At 32.2% G+C, this 16,771-nt stretch overlaps 1 long non-coding RNA gene across 1 annotated transcript in view; it reads left to right on the forward strand.

Annotated features, from left to right (window-relative positions):
- The first annotated feature begins 734 nt into the window (after positions 1-734).
- Positions 735-16,771, forward strand: part of LOC142320869 (uncharacterized) — a 436,047-nt gene continuing 420,010 nt past the window's right edge. The window contains exon 1 of the long non-coding RNA XR_012755498.1: positions 735-856. This is a non-coding gene — a long non-coding RNA (uncharacterized LOC142320869). The remainder of the gene's footprint in view (positions 857-16,771) is intronic.

Raw genomic sequence — 16,771 nt, forward strand, 5'->3', positions numbered from 1 at the left:
CCGATACGAAACGTTTTGCTGATAGCTATTCTTTCCCTTTGTAGTTATACTGCAGCAGCAGCACCAATACACGGGAAATTTAAAATTACATAACTCATTAATATAAGAGTTACGAGTATTTAGGATGAAAAATATGGGCTGTCAGATCATTGACAGGCTCCCAAATACTAATCATGTAGATCCATATTTAAATTAAAACCACTTATCATAAATTATTTTTATAAAAAAAAAAAACCTTTAAAAAACTTCCATTTATTCCTAAAACATAACATTATTTTTACCAAATCAAATACCAGACAACAAGAATATTTTCATATTGTTTTCTTCAATCAATCTTTCAGCTACTGCCGGGTCTGTTTGTAAGTATAGACCATTGATTCCCAAAGTGGTCCAGGTGGACCCCAGGGGTCCACGGGAGACTCGACGGGGGTCTACGTTTCCGTGACAAAAAAATGGGGGTTCACAATTCGTAAGCGGGGGTTCACAAAAATTCATCTGGTTTCGATAGTGAAGAACTAAAATGTTGACTTGACTTTGCGTATCAATCTAGGCAGATAATGTTTGGAGAAGCTCAGCGACTGTTACTTGTAAATACTTGCATATTCCATATTCAGTACAACGAACGTATCGAGACTTGCAAAGCGCCGCCGCCGTCCGCAACGCTTGTTCAGACGTGCAAAGGGACGAAATACGACTTGTGGTGTGTGTGTGTGCTAGCAATCGTGCATGAACTTGTTTGATTCTTCACTAATATAAATACGATTGCCAATGATAAACGTTACTTATTTGTTTCCGGAATTTCGAAAAGAAAAGTAAAGTGAATAGATGTTAGCGTTTGCCAGTGTCGGAAAAAGTAGTAAGTACTTAGCTGCTTAATTGTTATACTTACTTTTATTTTATTTATTGTTTATGTATTTATTTGACAATTTATTGTACACGTCAGTAAACAAAAAATGCACAAATTACAAAAAATACGTAGGTACAAAAGGCGAGGCTTATTCCTAAAACAAATCTCTTCCGTTTAAGGATTTATTAATTTTTGGTCTAAATTTTTTTTCAGATATATAAAAAAAAAACTATTGGAATCGACTTAAAAACTGATCCTGAACATACCATTTCCCGGTTGTAACCCTTATTCTGTAACACGTTGTATATTTTCATAAATTGTACCTGTCTTTATATACTCGTAACGTGCATCAAAGTAATAAATAAATGATTAAAATCGCAGAGTTGTGATATCAAAATATTGGTTATTTAAAAGTATTTTCTATAGAATTTACAGAAATATATCAAAATATAATTAATGAAAAAATGTTTTACATCACATTAAAATCGGTTCAGCCATTTTCATAAAACTTTATTATGGATCTTACCGATTTATTGCTTTTAATAATTAGAATTAGTTTGCCGCTGGTACTTTATTTCATTGCAATAATTAATTAATCCTATTCTGTTAAAATAGTCCTATCCTGTTAAGTTTGACCACCTTGAGATTACTAAAACAAAGTTTTTTTTTATTTACCGGTAGCTAACTGATACGAAACATGGCTGAATCTAAGAAGAAATATCGACTGTAAAGTGTTGATTATTTAAAATTTGGATTTCTTCCATCAAAGGCAGACAAGCGATTGCCTATATGCCTTTTGTGCAGCAAAATTTTGAGCAATGACTCTATGAAACCATCGATGCTCGAAGATCATCTAAGAATGTGTCATCCTGATAAAATAGGTAAAGATTTGAAATATTTTCAAACATTGAAGGAAAAATATGAAAAGAGACCTACCGTGCACAGTATGTTCGCTTCAACGTCTGAAAGTAACGATGATGGCTTGCGGGCATCGAACAATATTTCATTACTTATAGCGAAATCTGGAAAACCGCACACCATTGGCGAACAGTTAATTTTACCCGCTGTTGAAGTGGTTTTAAAAACTGTTCTACACAAATTTCCATTTGCCATACTCAAAAGAATTCATTTGAGTAACAACACTGTACAAAGACGTATTGATGAAATGAGCTCTGATATTGAAAGTTTATTGTGTAATTATCTGCAAACAACTCATTTTTCTATTCAACTGGACGAGTCAACTTTACCTGGTAATGAAGCATTATTATTGGTATATGTTCGATTTGTTATGGACGAAGAAATTCATGAAGAGCTACTATTCGCGAAAACTTTGGAGACGGACACTAAGGGTGAATCAATATTTAATGTCCTGAGTGATTTTCTAACGAAAAATCAATTTCATTCACAAACGTCATTTCGGTGGCAACAGATAGAGCTCCTGCCATGGTCGGGCGCTATCGTGGCTTTATAAGCCATCTTAAAAGAATTATACCAGAGGTAACTGCAATTCACTGTGTCATCCACCGACAACACCTAGTAGCAAAAAATCTGAGTGATAGATTGCACCAGTCGCTTCAACTTGTAATTAATGCTGTTAACAAGATAAGAAGCAATGCATTGAATAAGCGTTTATTTGCTCAATTGTGCGATGAAAATGATGAAGACTTCCAACGATTGCTCTTACATACTGAAGTACGATGGTTGTCGAAAGGTGCATGTTTAACAAGATTTTACTCAATTTTTGAATCAGTTTTAGAGTTTCTGGAAGGTAAAGATTCAGATTTAAAAGAAAACCTGATCACTTTGAAAGCTGACATCGCGTATTTGACAGATTTGTTCCAAAAATTGAATGACATTAACTTACAATTACAAGGGGACAGTCTGAATTTAATAAAAACAAAGGGTATAATTTCAGCTTTTCTTGGAAAATTGAAATTTATGAAGCAAAATATTAGTTGGCGCGTATTTTCCCAGTTTTCAAACTTGCCACAGGTAGAATGCCTTGACGAGGATATTCAGACATACGTTCAACATTTAATTGCCCTGCATGATGACTTCAAAATCAGATTTGAAGATATTCTAACGATGGAAATACTACCATGGATCATAAATCCATTTGAAGAAACGGAAGTGAAGAATGTGATATTACAAGAGGAGCTACTTGAGCTTAGCACTAATGAGGAGCTGAAGGTGAAATTTAAAAGAGGGTATCAAACATTTTAGCTGCAGGCAGAAATACCAGAAAGATATCCTGGACTGTGGGGAATTGCGAGAAAGCTTTTGATAGCGTTTCCCTCGTCATATCTTGTCGAAAAAAGTTTTAGTGTCGTTACAAACCTTTTATCAAAAAAAAGGAACAGATTCAGTATCACAGAACGGGGAGATTTGCGCTTATTCCTAACAAAACTGAAGCGAAATATTGATAATTTGCTGTCAATCCATCAAGTACATCCCTCCCATTAAAATTGTAACTAGTTTGTGATTGTCATTGTAGAAGTTAAATTACGTTATTAATATTTAATTTTAATTATATTACGACAATTTTATTATATTAAATTGCAATATGATAACAATAATAATTAATAGCGTAATGATTACATATTTGAATAAATGCAACACAAAAAAATATACTATTTTTCTTTTGCTTTTTACCACTCTGAATGGGAAGTTTTCTAAATAAAATAAGTGAGAATTGATTGCTTTCTTGTGCTGTGAGTAGATGTCAAAAATGTATAGTTGGATGGAAGCATTTTTTTTGATTGGCCAATTTTACTTTTTTGACATCCACTCACAGTACAGTCAATCAAAAATTAACCAATCAATTCTCACTTTTTTTTCGGAAGCTGTTAGTTCGTGGAACTCAGCCGTAACGCAAATTTTCATAGTTAGATCTAATCTTCACGTTTTCTGTCGACTGGAAATACGGTAGAAATGTAGCTGCAGGGGGTCCACCGGAACCAGCAAAATTTTGAAAGTGGTCTATGAGAAAAATATGTTTGGGAACCTTTGGTATAGACCAATGCAATTACCGCTATCGACTTGCCAGCCTGAAGAAATTACAGTTTAAATGTACTGGTAAACATGTAGTGTGTAATAGACTCAGATCAACCACTCCTGAGATGTATGGCTAATTGAAATCTAACCACCGAAGAACACGATATCCATAGTCTAGCATTCAAATCCATACAAATCGAATCTGAGAACTCTCAACTTCAAAAAACAGCTGATTTTGCGATGTCGAGTTTAACCACTAAAGCATAATTTTTCGACTTTTGAGAATAGGCAATATTGTACTAATGTTTTTATTACTAACCCATCTAAACAATTTGTCTCAACCAATTTATAAAAAAAAGTATTTTACCCAACCAGTATTAATTTCTTGATGAGTTTCTAAATACACTAATTAAAAAAAAGATTTATCTTTTTTGATAGGTAGAAGATGTGATAGCTTACAAGATACGGATGCACCAGTGGAGACGCGAATACCGGAAAATATAATGCACGAAAATTGCATGCATTAAAACAAAAAATACTACAGGCAACGTGGTATAAAACAATAGTTAAAGCAAATATCTGAAGATACAAAATAAAATGAATACAAAAAAAGGATTTAGAAGGCTTTAATGAAAATCATTTCATAATCTTTATGTTTAATGAAGATTTACTCTTCATTATTATATATAAATATATTTATATATACTAGCACCCCTTCGCAGCTTCGCCCGCGCTATATGGTTACTAGCATTTCCCGTCGCGGTCAATCTTTTTATTTTATGTTTATTAGTCAAGTAACCCGAAGTAGGTGCAAACAATCACACATACAGAAACGGTGGCAGTGGCTTTGGTGGTTGAGCCACAGCGCCGTATACCTTTGCACCCCTTAAAAAGAATCGAATAAAAAAAAACCTGAAAATGATTTTTAAATATTTATCTGAAGAGTATTTGCAATCCCTAATCTACTGAATATCTCGTTTACTATAGTCGGAATTGGGAAAATTTACAATCATTGTTAAAAAATGTTTTTACCGTCTTCATCTCCTTTCAAGGTCGAATTTCAAAAATCTAGAAATTTGTTTGTTGACATGAGGTTAAAATCACCAAAAATCAGGTTGATTTCCTCATTTGTTACAGAGAAAATAAAAAAATTATAAAAATTAAAAAATCAATTTTAACCCTTGAAACTCGGAATGAAACTCAAAAAATCTAGAAATTGGTTTTAGATGTTCATAATCAATCAGTTCAAACCCACCTCACACAGTGATAGACACTCACAGTTTACAATTCATTAAAATTTTTGCTTCAACTGGTAAACCTCACCTATTACACATACATATATTTTTTTCGAGATGAAATATATCCAAAAACCTTCTTAGTTATGCCATGAAACATGAATAAAAATTTGGTAGCGATAGATCGGGTACCTTTTTTGTTTATCCCGAACAAAAAAACACTCTTCCTCTTTATATAATAGTATGGATTCAATCTGCAGAGGCGTACCGCAGGCACGCCCTCCGCAGCTAGGCCTGGCGGGCGGCTTCTCGGAATTGGTTTATTAGGTGTTCAAAATTGATTAGCTCTTATGTAAAAAATTATTCTTTTGAATGATGAAAATTGATATAACGAAGGTAAATTAGAAATCGCTATAGCTCTATAAATTGATGCTAACGAATTGGGATTTTCTGCTAGTGATCGATATATTCCGGTGCTTACTTTCTGGTTATAGTTCATTCTTTTATGAAGAAAAACAATCGCATAAATAAAAATATATTTTATTAATATATATTATATTTCGCATATATATCGATATATAATAATATAACAAGTATACACCTGACCACCACGAGACATGTACTAACGAATCGGGATTTTCCGTTAGTGATCGGTACGTTCCGGTGCTAAGCACACACACACAAACACATACACATACACACACACATACGCACATACACGCACACGCACACGCACGCACACACATACCAATTCCCTTTAGTAGGGTAGGATATATAATAACGCGTTTACATTGGTGCGTTGCACGTCACCGTATCTTGTAAGCTATCATAACTTCTGACGCTGTCATTCATAGATGTGAATTTTATATCTCGCATATTACATTCTACATTTCACAATTTTATATTCAGTCTGTGAATTTTTTATTCAATTGGTGGGGTACCGGTCTCCCAGGTCGTGTACGAATTTAATCCTTCCAACGTCAAATGTTAATTATGCTGTTTGGAATAAAAAAATATTAAATGGGTAGAACAGAAGAAAAATTGAGAGGAGATTAGGATCCCTTACCGTAAATGCCTGTGTAGGACTTAAGTAACCGATACCGTGATGCAACGTGTTATGTAATAATACGCAAATGATATTGATCATTTCAATTTTTTTTGTTAATATTGTTAATTATTTATAAACATAATTTCTGTTCCAATCCCATTATACTCTTATCACAAAACTCGCAAGTTGACCATTGATTAATCACAATGGAAAATAGTTCATCCCGCAATTTTTATTATTAAAGTAACACGATTTGATTGTACTCCTCGTGTCATGTTTTTTTTTATATTTTTCATAATTTTAATTTACTTTCATTAACTCAATTTACAATTCAGTTATTGAACGAAAGGATATCTAAATTAAATAAACAAGAAATTACAATAATTTTGTATTTTTGATATTGTACTAATTAAATAAAAGTTTTACTATTATTAACATTGAACGGCCTAGGAATTTGGTGGGACAGTTTTATTTTCTTATAAATGGAATATTATCCAACTCATTTCTTACTTAATAAGGTACAGTTTAGTTTCACCTGAAAAAAAATTTACTTAACTTTTTATTTATCATGAACGGTTTAAAGTTTGCTTTCTTTCTCGTTCGGTCGTATTTGTTCGTCTAATGTAGACTTTTTTTCTTTTTCCTGTTTAGCCTCCGGTAACTACCGTTTAGATAATTCTTCAGAGGATGAATGAAGATGATATGTATGAGTGTGAATGAAGTGTAGTCTTGTACATTCTCAGTTCGACCATACCTGAGATGTGTGGTTAATTGAAACCCAACCAACCAAAGAGCACCGGTATCCACGATCTAGTATTCAAGTCCGTGTAAAAATAGCTGGCTTTACTAGGACTTGAACGCTGGAACTCGACTTCCAAATCAGCTGATTTGGGAAGACGCGTTCACCACTAGACCAACCCGGTGGGTCGTCTAATGTAGACTGGATTTTATAAAAGTGAATCTGACGTGTTATTGACATCTCATCCTTAATTTTCGTCAAGAAATTAAGGATTACGTTTAATACTGTTACTTAACAGTACGTAAGGTACTTTTACCTTATGTAATTTATGAATATGAATTATGCGAATCATTGTCGGTTGAAATATTTACTTAAATTAGTAATAGTATTTTAGCGTTATTAGGGTGATGGAATATCCAATATTTTTTTCAATTGGGTGCACTACCAAACAGTAATAAGGAGTCCTTAAAAATAATTAAAGAATAATTTTACAATGAAAACAGTAATTAAATATGAATATATTCTTTAGACGATTACATACAATGATAATATATTACCCAAGGTGATATGCAGTAAATTAAAGAGAAAAAAACAAGCAATAAACGATTATTCTAATTACATGGTTTACATTGTAAACAGTGTAATTACGATAAATATTCCTACGCGCAATGACCAATAAATTACTGTAATTTGAATATAATCTTCATTGAGATGTAATGCAGCCTGTTAAATTATCATCAGTTATTTTTGTTAAGGTTAATGCTTGTTAAATGGATTTAATCTTCTGAATAAAAAAAAAAAAAAAAAAAAAAAAAAAAAAAAAAAAAAAAAAAACAATCGAACTCAAAATTATGGTAGGCTTACATTCATACATTTAACGCGTATTCTGAATACTCTTCGAAATCACAGCTTGAATGAACATTCTTCTTTTGTGGTTTTCTGTTATAATTCACTATTTTGCAGTGAATTTGTTAACAGGTTTGATACTGTTTTTCAATCTTTTATGTTCTGCGCTAACCTTTCAACTTAACTCATTTATTTACTAATTCTGCATTCTCAATTATTTGTTTTATATATTCCAAACTTTATCTTTATTTATAGTTTTTATTTCCTAACAACCTTCCATTATCAATAACAAACCCTGGTTATCTTAATGGATCACCCACCAGTTATTCCTTGGTTTACAATATTCAGTCCCAAATTTTTCTTTTCTTCTATTAATCTTATTTTTAAAATTATCAACCCATCTAATTTTCAACACAACCGTGAAAGGCTTTAATTCTTTATATTTTTATTTTTTCTGTCATTCATGCCTTACTGTCATAAATTTTACAGAACACAAATTTTTCTTTTCAAGAATATCTCTCATTTCTTAGATTTATACTATTAGACTTCTTTCCTGAATTAAAGCATATCTTATATATTTTTATATTTGAGTATATTTTAAAATGAAGTACTCAAATGTGTAGGCCTTTAACCTTAGGGAGAGGTGTTCTGACTTCAGTCTCTTAGCAACAATGAAGAGGTAGGCTTTGGTAGTACGATTGAAAGCCGCCATCAACCTTAATGAGCTGAGGATGAGGAAGGAGACTGGTTCTCCCAAAACAGTTGTGGAGATGTCTCTTGACATTAGACAAATCTGCAGTTCTCTTGAGAGGATAGAGCACAGGTGGACTGCAAGAGTTTGCACTGGTTACAAACCAAGGCAAGTTCATGCAGTAGATTGTCATCTATCTTCCTTTAGTACTTGACAGTGATGGATTCACTGTTGCCAAGTCAAGGAAAAGAAGATGGCAAAAGGCTACTTCCACCCATAAAATTCTTTTGCTTGATGACATCCATGCAAGATTGGTCGAATTTATATATTGATCGGATTATGCAGAGACATTTGGAATCGGACTACTGTGTGACTGATGAATCTATCCTTACTAAAATAATTTTGTAATCAATTAATATTTCTGTCTGTAATAATACAATTCATTTCTCTATTTTCTTAATCATTATTACTCCTGTGCCTGCATTTCCATTTTTTGCTTTTGTGCAGTTATCCTACAACTCCCTGATGAAAATTTTTATTCATTTTTCCATTTCACCTCAATTTTTAAGTCTAGCTTCAGTCTAGCTATCCATTTTTTTATTATTTTAAGTCTGAAATATTTTTTCTAAGAGGAAGGTATTATAAACGTTCAATAAAAAAAATCTGAGGTCTACATGACTTCCTTGTACGCCTATTAAATTACATAGACACATTTTTTTGCTGCACTTTATATAAATTTATTTCATTTGAATGTGAGATACGATCCTTGAATTTCCTTAATAAAGTAGACAGTTACACAATTGCTAAAATATTAGTTTTTATTACATCAAATATTTATACAGTTATTAATTCAACAATTTACCTGAAATATTAAGATAGAGTAAAAGTCCCTTTATTACTCTTTAAATAAATGTAAGTCGTATATCTACCTAATATTTTGTTTATTAAATTATTATGATGTAACCATCAGGAAAATGAAAACAAAAATGAATAATCAGATTTTTAACCAAATATAATGTAGACACCATATGACTTACTTGTATGCCTGTTAAATTATATATACACATTTTTTTTAAAATGAGGAGTACATAAAATTTTATATTTATCTATTTGGGATTTTCACCTTTCTCCCAGGATCTATTACAATGGATGTGTTATGATATAAACCAGCAATCACAGCCTCCAGATGTTGTGGGAACCCTTTCTTAATCATTATTTTTCACATTTGCCTTGACACATTATCAAAAGCTTTTTCCCAGTTGATAAACGCATGTCAATTTCATGTTTGAATTCCCGGCATTTTACGATACTTTTTTTTAAAGTAAACTCTCCACCTACGCATGAATAGCCTTTATGTTCTTCTATTAGAGACCCTGTAATAGCTAACAATCATTGGTTTAAAAAAGTCGTATTCAGTCAGTATATTAGTGGTATTCAGTGATGTTAACTAATTAGGTTGATTTTTTTAATATCACTTTTGATATTGCTCACTCCTTGAGGATGGTGTGACTTTTCCAATAGGTATTAAAAAATGTAATAATCTGACATTAAGTACGGGGTGATTCAAAGAAATGGAAATTTTGAAAGTTGTGTTGGTAGCCATGGGCGATTGGTATCACTTGATAAGTGGCGCCAGCCTCTCTAACCTAACCTGCCATTTAGTTGACATGGATCCTTGGAGTGGTGCGCAACGTGCATTTGCTATCAAAGCGTTTTACAAAAACAATGACAGTGTGGAGGGAGCGCGTAGAGAATTTCGCCGTCATTTTAATCTGGGACGGCACGACCGTGTTCCATCAGCACATGCAATTAAAACATGGATATCTAATTTTGAGGAAACCGGTTCGGCAATGAAAAAGAAACCTCCAGGCCGTGAGCGAACCGTCCGTACACCACAGAATGTTCAAGCTTTACAAGATGCTGTCACACGAAGTCCATATCGGTCAATCCGTCGTCTCTCAGCATCTTTACAATCGCATAGTTCAAGTGTTCGAAGAATGTTAGTGAAGGACTTGCAGTACCATCCATACAAGTTGCAGATCGTCTAGGAACTGAAACCGAACGATGCAGTTGTGCGAGCACCATTCTGTAATGTAATGCTTCAGAAGATAAATGATAACGAAGAGTTTGTTCACGAACTGTGGATGTCAGACGAAGCGCATTTCCAACTCAGCGGGGTTGTTAACAAGCAAAATTTCAAGTACTGGGCACAAGAAAATCCTACGCAGCTACATCAGCGTCCGTTGCACAGCCAGAAAGTGACCGTGTGGTGTGCTATGTTATCTTACGGTGTTATAGGCCCTTATTTTTTTGAGGATGCCAACGGTCTGGCGATTACAGTGACGTCGGCTCTTTAATTTATATACATAAATTCTCTGTTATTCGAACGCTGAATATCCATTATGACGATAAGTCCTGTAAAACGTAAATTTTTGGAAAGCCTGTATATCTGAGTCCTTCCTTTTTGAAGGCGGCAGTATTGTTGACCAGATTAATTACAGGCTTGTTATGCTTACTGCTCATAAGAGCATAATTGTATCATCATACAGTATCCCCCCCCCCCCCGGCGAATTTATTACATGATGAATGTACCATTACACGTAATTTTCTTAATTTTTTAAGAAAGATTTAACGGAAAGATTGAAAAAAAATTGAACATTTTTTCTGCTGTTTCTTGAGTTGTAATTTTTTAACATATGTCTAACCCGAATAGCCCACCGGGTTAGTCTAGTGGTGAACTCGTCATCGCAAATCAACTGATTTCAAAGAAGAGATTGCTATGGTTTAAATACTCGTAACGGCAGTTACTTTTATACGAATCTGAATACTAGATCGAGGATACCAGTATTCTTTGGTAATTTATAATTAAATTAACTACACATCTAAGGAATGGTCGACCTGAGACTGTACAAGACTACATTTCGTTCAGTTCATAAACATCAAATTCTCAAGTAATACGATGTGGTGGTTCCGGAGGATAAACAGTGAGTGGATGAGTGGTGAAGAGGATTTGATGTCGGATGGGGAAGGTTAGGTGCTGAAGGGAAAGGAATGATGTGATGGGTGAGGGGTGCGGGAGAGTTGGTGATGATGAAGGAGAGTTTTGAAGTTGGGGAAGGATAGAGAGGGGATGGTGAGAGAGAGTTTTCAATACTTATGATTTAAGCCATTAAAGTTGATTTTTGTTAATTGATACTGAGAAAAAATCCGAAAACCTTTAAAAAATCTCAACAACGAATAAACCAATTTTCTTAATGTTAGGATTGCGTCCTCTTTGAAACACTCGTTATAATTTACTCGCTTGAAAGGATTACAGTTAGTTTTTAATGATATATTTCCAGAACGTGGAGAAGAAAACTATTCGATTATGGATTTATTAAACTAAATTTTTCATAGAAACAAAATGATGAAAAAGAGAACTCTGAATTTAATTTTAATTCTAATTTTATATCTTCAAAGAAATTTGTTCTGTTTTTGTCAGTGACCACCGGTAATTGCACAGATTAATAATATATGTTTTTAAAATTACAATCGGAACCCGATTAATAATATATGTTTTTAAAATTACAATAGGAACCCGATTAATAATATATGTTTTTAAAATTACAATCGGAACCCGATTTTTGAAAAACAAAATTCAGACAATGAATGTGGCTGAATAAAAACATACTGTACTTAGAAAATTTATTTCGTTATTTGTTCAACATTTATAATTTTACATAAATATACACAGATTAATTTTAGATGATATTTTCTTTTATCTTTTAAATTCAACGAGTGAACGCGTATGTAACAATTAAAAGATATTTTAATAAAAAAGGTACAACTATAAGAATAGGTTGTCAAAGATACGTTAATAAAATGAAACGTAAAAAACAGCTAATAAACATAATCAAAAATCTTTAATACGACAGGGCTTACGCTAAAAACAGTACAATACTACATTACCGTCATCACATACGCTATCTAACGGTAAAATTGCTAACCAATATCTAAATTTACAGCTCTTCCGAGAAATTCTTATAAAGTTTCTACATTTATAAATTTCGTTAAGATTACTAATTTTAATACTCTATTTTATTATTGTTTCAAGATATTTAAATTTATACTTAACGCTGCAGTTATGTTCTTTAACTGGAATAATAAGCTGCTGCTATTTTTCAAAGACTGATTAATTTTTGGAAAGCCTGTAGCTCCGACTCCCTTTTTAAAGGCGACAGTATTGTGTCGGTCGGCTCTTTATTTCTACGATTTTAATCTGCGGTTAAATATTAATCAATTATCGTTACTGTCACGTATTAAAACAAAAATTTTTAAATCTTAGAAAAATGGCGAGGGAGTATTGGTTGTAATGTAACCGTCCGAGTGAAACAGTGCCTCGTCGCTGGAATAAACACAACCTAAAGTTTCTATACCTTTGTCATCAACAAAATAAACGAAAACAAAACGATATTGTAAACGTGTTCCGTGGTCTTTTAGTTCATAAACGTTTTTAATTATTTTAATAGCCGAGAATATTGCCTACGAACATAACTTTCTGGGTGACCGAATCCAATCGAACGCGATATCGTCGACTTACTAGGTACTCAAGAATTGGAAAATTTTATGCAACATTCGTCTTCCATTCGTTAGTAAGATTTATAGGAGCAATAATTTTCAATAATAAACACAAATTCTTCATTGTAAAACGAGATAATTAATCTCTTTATATAACCAAACTCATTATACAGAGTTATCATAAAAGAATGAAGCGGTTTCAGTAATTCATAGGAAGATTGTAGGGAAATTTTTATATGTTATATTGATATCCCTGAAAGCCTCCAACCCAAAAGTTTGTTTATCAGCAGTTGTAACCACAACGTCAGTTCTTGTATTGTTGTCGCGGTGAATTTAGCGAGTTACTATGTTCTCGGATAAAGACAAAGCAAAGTGTCTTTTATTGATGGCCGAATTAAAATCCGTAATTTTAGTTCAACGTGCGTTTCGATGTGAATTCGAAAGAGATCCACCACACAAAAATAACACAACACGTCGGTTCAAACGATTCGAAGAAATCGGATCGGTTAATAAACAGAAATCAACCGGCAGACAAAGTGTACCAGACGAAACGGTTGAACTAATTAGACGATCGGCAATTAGAAGTCCTGGGAAGTCCGTCCGCCGTCGAATTAGGCATTCCAAAATCAACAGTTTCATGTTTTGAATTCAGCATTATTTACGCGCAAATCCCGTGAACAGCTTCCCCCCCCCACACGACTACCGTCAAGCACCCTCTCACTTTCGCACATTTTTCGAAGAAGTTGTTTTTTCAAACAGGAAATTAGTCATTTTCCTATTTTCAGTACTCTCTGTTTTGTCCAGGTGCTTATTATTTTCAGGATTATTAACAAATCTTCTAACAAGATGTCCTTAGTCATGTTTAACTCAAACGACCAAATTCCTATTGTTTACATGTTCATAATTTACAAAATTATACCTTCCTAAACTTTATCTATGAAAACATCCTACATCCTTACTGGTGCTTATCAATTCCTGAATAAAACATCACGTAGCCTGCTAAATAACAAGGACCTCTTAAACTTCTTTTTGAAATTGCATTAGTCTTAATACTGACCTCTTTAAAATTTTAATTAACTCCATTTCTTTGCCTGCCAAATTAACAACATTTTAAAACGTATCTTTGCCTGTAAAAAAAATATTCTATATTCTCCTCCACCTTCAAGGTCATTAACCAAGTTAACCTGAAAATCTGGATACGGGACTTTCCTTACTTAATGGAGCACTTACTCACCGTGATCTTAGCAATATCAATAGGTTTGTGTTATTTGATAAGCATGACCCAGTGAAAAGTCGATCATCCAACTACATTCTCAACTGCTGTTGCCTAGATTTGATACTGTTTACTTGGGTTTCCCTTATTCAGAGCCAATCTTCATATATAAATTTTGTCAGATATCCACCACCTGCAACTGGCTCTGTAGCTGAGGCACGCCACAGGCACCAGTATTGTTGAGAACTATATCAAAGAAAGATTCCTCAATCACTACTTTAATACCAATACCTTGTATTTTATGGTTTATGTATCTATGATAATAATATTTTACTTCATAATCATTATCTTTTTCTGTTTCTATTTATCTTTTTTGGATCTGTGTTTTTAGGTCTGCACCACAGTTTCATTGGAGTCAAAAATTGTAGTGTTCAGAATAAGTTTAAGTTAATTACTTATTACTACTTACTTATTTCAAGAGTAATAAAATGATGGATGGTTTTTTCTTTTTGTTTTACCAACAAATTTTTGTAAATGATTGTATGATTTTATATTTGACTCAACAATAATTAATCATCTCACTAATTAATTATTAATCATTTGACTAATGATTAGAATTCAAAAGAAATTGATAAAATGTATATTTTAATAGAGGTAAAAACAAAATTACTTTTTGAAATTCAATTCATTTGTTAAAAGTCTAACCAGTCTGGTTATTTTGATAAAATATATTAAAAATAATTAAATTATTTAATTTGAATGACTTAAAAATATTTTTAACAATTTGATGAAGATGCTTTCTGAATTAATAGTAGGGATAATGAGTTACCAGTAAAAATCTACTGCTAAATATCACTGCAATAAATTGCTTAGGTCATATAATTTAATATAATAAAAGGTCAAACACCTATCTGTGGATGAAACTCCAGCTTCCTCTAGCAATATTGAAAACAATCTTTTTTTTTATTATTAACCAGTTTTTACAAAGAACTTCCATTTAAAACAAGACTTTGGAAATTCCTCTTAAGAGGTCATTTATAATAGTGATTATACCTCTTCAAAACAATTCGTGGAAGATTGGCTTGCTCTGCAATAATAATTTATAAACGAAATTTGTAAACATTTTAAAATCAATTTAATCACAATTTAATGACTAAAATTACCCATTATACTGGTACAGTTTGCAATTATTCTAAAAGTGGTTCTCTTCAATACTAACTATTAGCTAAATTTTTTATCACTTACGTCAAAATATTTACGCTTTCTTGATGTACGAAAATGCTATAAATTTAATTACTACTAAAAATATTTTAAGAATAGAAGTGGATTCATAAAAAATTATTCTTCTCAAAACGAGTAGAGGATTTTCCTCCCGAAGAATAAATAAAAAATTAATATTAGAAATATTTAACCAGGTTATCAAATCTCCAGTTTTAAAAACAGAAAACCTCCCCTGTATGAGGAAAAAATTAAGATTTTGTTTAAAATATGTTTCTCAAAGATTTTACTTCACGAGTTGTAAAGTATATTGAAGTTTTCTTTAAAGTTTTTCATGTATCGATAAATAAAATAGTGGCTCGATTTATTTTTGTTAAAAATTTCTTCAGATCAGAGAAATGGCTCATTTCTCTAAATGTTATCAGGGTAGGAATAATTTTTTATTCTTTTTCAAAGAATTTCAAAATAACCCTTAACTAATCCCTTAATTAATCTAGTCATTTTAACTTTTTAATATTTGTCAACATGAAACTGCTTTATCCTTTCCGTTAAAAAACATACCGAGATTGATATTATTTTGATTTTGGTTAAAGTACCAGAATCAATCCCTTCTTCCCATATCAGTTTTCTTTTCTTGAAAACAGTTATGGTTAGTTCTGAAGTATCTTCCTCACAAAGTACCTTAATTTGTGAGTTTGGATCGTGAATTTGTTCAAAACTTAGAAAGTAAAGTTGATGAGGAAGATGGAAGATATATTACGACTGGCGTCTTGCTACCAACGACGTTCTGTCGCATTATACTACCACCTCCAAATGGAGGGAACTACTGCACATCTATGTGATTACGCTTCAAAAACTATGACAAATTTATTCGCGTATAATTGCCTGGAAATCCCAGTATGTATAATCTTATATGCCAAACATATACAATCGACCAGCTTTAGAATCATTAGTTATAAATTTATAACGTGTTATACAGAACTTTATAAACTTGGTTATGTTACTTAATAATTAGTAATTAATGATGATATTAAATCTCTTGATAAACTTTAAGAGTTGAATACATTTAAAACCATTAAAAATTATACAGAAATAATATCGCAGTTCTTGGATAACAGTTGCTTGAATGTTAAATACCAACTGATAGACAATCCACAGTATAACTTCGAACTTAATGAGTAGACTGAAAAATAAATAAATTTGAAGTTCTCAAAATAGTAATTTTGATAATAAGAATGTTATACAGTGATTAATGTGAGCTAATTCAGTAATTTTTATATACAAGTCAATAGAAAAAAAATTTAATTAACCTTATAACTTATGAGCAAATTGTACATACATTCATAATATTCATGTATAAAAAAAAAGCTTATTTATAATGAA

This window comes from Lycorma delicatula, chromosome 3, assembly GCF_047948215.1.
Source record: "Lycorma delicatula isolate Av1 chromosome 3, ASM4794821v1, whole genome shotgun sequence".
NCBI lineage: Eukaryota > Metazoa > Arthropoda > Insecta > Hemiptera > Fulgoridae > Lycorma > Lycorma delicatula.